General features: G+C 39.8%; 1 long non-coding RNA gene across 1 annotated transcript; it reads left to right on the forward strand.

Moving 5' to 3' along the window:
- The first annotated feature begins 350 nt into the window (after window positions 1–350).
- Window positions 351–1483, forward strand: LOC146479334 (uncharacterized). The gene is made up of 2 exons (XR_014864937.1): window positions 351–589; window positions 1398–1483. It is a non-coding gene; the product is annotated as an uncharacterized LOC146479334 (long non-coding RNA).
- The last annotated feature ends 2553 nt before the right edge of the window (window positions 1484–4036 follow it).

Here is a 4036-nt window from a genome sequence, read left to right on the forward strand (position 1 = left end):
GAGGTCAAAAACCCCATGATACTTCCCCTTTAAGAGGTTCGACTGTAGCCCAAACAATCTTCGGCCGCCAAAAAGGAGGATATTGGGGATTTTGAGAAGCTCAATTAGAAGAACTGCCCAAGATCTCGAACGATTAAAGCGAAGTGTGGGTCCTCCTAGTGAACGCTTCATCGGCCCCTTCTGTTATAGCGCTATTTAAGCAGAAGGGCATGCTATATGATAACATCAAAGAACGGAATAGTAATGATCATTTGGTTGTCAATCGAAGACTATAATTCTGATTTAGACTGATGTCCAAGTGCGACATTTTATTATGTTAGCGTCGGCATTACCTTTCAGGTTTAGGCGTGCAAAGGAAGGAAAGAAAAGGAAGCTACTGATACTAAGAAGAAAAGAAAAGCAGTGAAGAACAAGAAAGAAAAAAGAGCCATGATAATCATTTTGATGACAGTGACAGCTACAATAATATTGATGAACGTTACACTTCTATTGTCGGTTACGATAATATGGATTGTCGATGACGAGGCAAACGACGATGATAATGATGATGATGATGGTGATCAATTCAATAACGATGGTGCGAACTTCGGTAAGTTACTCTTCGATCTAGAGACAAAAAGACACATTTGCCAAGTCAACAATTTCGTTTTCGTTTTATCTCACTATATTGCAAAGTGTTTCCAATTACCGATTTTTTTTTCAGTTTTTTGCTTAAATGCTTCAATTTTTATTTTTCGCTTTATCTATTTTTTACAGCTTGGGTTTAGTACAGAAATATTGACTTTTTTTTAACAGGCCATTTTCATGATGGCGTCGTTTGACTGCAACTACCAGAATACATTTCGTTTTCCTTTTCAAATTCAAATTTCGTAATCCCAGTGGAGAGCAAAGAACAATAGCTCTAAGCATGAGAAAACAACAAAAATGAAGAGTTCTGGTAGTTGTAGTAAAATGACGCCATAGTGAAAATGTCCTATTCTCTAAACCGAAAAACTATCTTTCTTCGACCTACTGCTCATCGACAAGAAGATAAGCTTCAGAAGCTTGAGAAGTTAAGTCTCGGTTGATTTGAAAGGCTTTGCAACATTCCGGATCAAAATCACTGTTAAAACATTAAACTATCTCAATTTTTTTTCAATTCATACTTATATGTGTATTTGTGTATTTCTTCAATATTTTAAGAGAAATCAGTGAAGCATAAATTGTAACATTTTTCAGTGCCACTACGTCGGAAATTGGGTTTTGTATATTTTAATATACTTAACCAAAACGGCCCAATTTCCGACGTTACTATAAACACTTAAGTTACTATAAACTAGTGACTTGACTGAGCGCTTTACAAATCGAGAACTGAATCGTTACGGATATTAAATGGAGACTTTGTATTCTTTGAACAGGGTTCAGGGAAGGAATTCCAGACACCTTGGATTTAGGAAACTGAACTCCTAGCCTGCGTTGCAAACGTTTCTGTAAGAGTTTTTTTGTGTTTTTCTTTTTTTGTTGTTGTTGCGTTTTTCACTGTTTGAACACGCGGAAACCAATTTCCGCGCGGAAAAAAAGCGAAGAAGGCAAAAGAGCCTCACTGAAATGCAGGCCACTGCACTCCTGTCAGCCGGCCCAATAACCAGTCCAGCTTAGTTGAAGCAAAAAGAAAAGGGAACTCGTTAATGTATCACGGATGGTCATAAGAGTTTGCTATGGAGTGCGTTATATGACATTTTCGACTGCAGAAGTCAGCGATTAAAGCAGAAGATCCGGCTGAAGTTCTCTGCCTCCTATAACAGTCTGACTTGGTAAAAAGCTGAAGAGAGATGTAGCCGGAGTAATTGGGAGCAGCCAGCATTGCGACAATTGCCGGACTAAAGTATGTATCAATGTGGATTGCTTTGTCTCCCATCGAACACAGAGGCAAGATATGCGAACACAGACAAAAAAAAAAGTCAAGAAAAGTAAACTCCAGAATTTTACGACTTACATCGGTAAATTCATGAAGTTCATGAAAACTTTTTTTTTTACGTGAAAAACGTGTCTTAATCGTAGCAGTCTTTCGGGACTGTTTGGACAAGAACATCATTTCTACAGCTCCCACCACGTAGACATCTCGTTCGTTAATATGCGAATATGCGCCGATCCTTTCGAAACTTCAACATCTCTCGTCCCGCGGTCATTCATTCCTGCCTCCTGGGTCAAAAAAGTTGTTTAAAGCTTTACCCTTAAGTGCTCAAAGGCGTCTAAATTCCGGGGGGAGTGATGTTGAAGGCTCGACTGAATTGCTTAGCGCATTATTACGGACATCTTGTTATTACAGCAGAAGTTAAAGTCCCAGCGACTAAGAATTACTTAACACAACTTCCAGTTGCATTATGGACTGTTGGTATCTTTTACGGAATGCGACACAATGCTACCCGAACTTGTAGCATCGAGTTCAAATCCTTAGTCGGCCTCGCTTGCTGATCCACCTTCTGCTGGCTGGGATTCTTAATTAAGTTAATTTGTTATGTTACAGTGGCCTTGGCGCCAGGGGACAAGTGAAGTGAAGTGAGAAGTTATATTCCAGTTAAAATATTTGTTTCTTCCTATCAGTTTCATTATCCATGAAAAGCCCCTTACAGGGAGAGGATAATTAAGCAGCTGCTACTCTAATATGTTCTAAAACGTCGTTTCAAAGGCTGATTTTAAATGTCAGACAAAGCGAATTACCTTTACAACCCTAGCCTGCAGTGCAGGCGTTTTTCATGGGCGAGCGCTGAATAATAAATTTAGTTCGCGTATTTGAAGGAGGCTGAAGGGGAGCGGGGGGGGGGGGGGGGGGGTAGGAAATGAGAGCGAATTTTTTCCCTCCTCTCCCCCACCCCCCCTCTTTATCCCTTAGGGTCACTTTTGACTCGCTCCAGCCCTCTCGCGCTTCATCGCCCAAGATGACAGCAACGAAGGCTTATTCAGCGCTCCCGCTCCAAAAATACGCCTGCATTGCAGGCTATTACAACCCCGGTGAAAGAGGAACAGGTGAAGAAATCATTTCTCTTTTACTTTTTGAAAACTTAAGTTGGTCGGGGGAAGGGAAACGATCGCCGGATTGAAATGGCCCTGTATACACGAATTAACTATTAAACCCGCCACGAATAGTAACAGTTACTGGCGGGTTATAATTACTGGGCACTGTTGGAATTAACTGATCCATAACTGATCGATATCGAAGGTTGTCACACATCGACTTGCTCACACGCATTTTCCCGTGTGGTGCCAATTACATTAGCCACATATATTTGCTTCGAATTCTGACTGATTAATTAATCCATCCGTGTTACCGTCCAGTTTTGATTGGATTTGGTTTTACGACAGTCAGTTTAAAACTGATCTATAATAAGGACGCTCGAAAACGGCTTGGCAATCACTTGTCCTGGATATGAATATACGAAACATAGATTTGAACTGCAGGTAATTAAATAGAAGGAAGACCCTCGCTTGCAGTTATTTGCGAAAAGAAAGCCTGAAAGGTTTCTGGCTTGAACGATCCCGTTCAAGCATGAATTTTTTCAGGCTTTCTTTACGCAAATGCTTAAGTTGTATAAATAAATACGAAGGTCTTTCTTGTATTGAATCACTTCTCCTGTGGACCGTGACCTTCAGCTACGGGCTACAATAAAAGTTTTTGGCATACCGTATTATAATTGTTATTGATGCACTTAGGCAAAAAAGCGTTTTCTTTTTCTCGTATAAAACGGTTGAGCGAGATCAGACCACCTTGGAGTGTCTTCAAGCGACTAATAATCAAATAAAAAGTGTCAATTGTCTCACACCCACTAAGGATTGGAAAGCCATTATCTGCACTTATTTAATCATGCTGGCAGATGTCAATCAATTAAAGATTATGATTTATCCACAATTCCTTTTAAGTTATATATCCCTTCTTAAGGCTGTTTGCTTAATAAACAATTAAAAGCATGTTAACTACCTTTGCTGATCATGATCAATGTTTGAGTTACGATTTGAGAAGACAAGTTGCCGCGTTTTTGCCAGTTTACCTCCTATGAAA

The sequence above is a fragment of the Pavona decussata genome, unplaced genomic scaffold, assembly GCF_977016875.1.
Source record: "Pavona decussata unplaced genomic scaffold, jaPavDecu1.1 SCAFFOLD_59, whole genome shotgun sequence".
NCBI classification, from domain to species: Eukaryota; Metazoa; Cnidaria; class Anthozoa; order Scleractinia; family Agariciidae; genus Pavona; species Pavona decussata.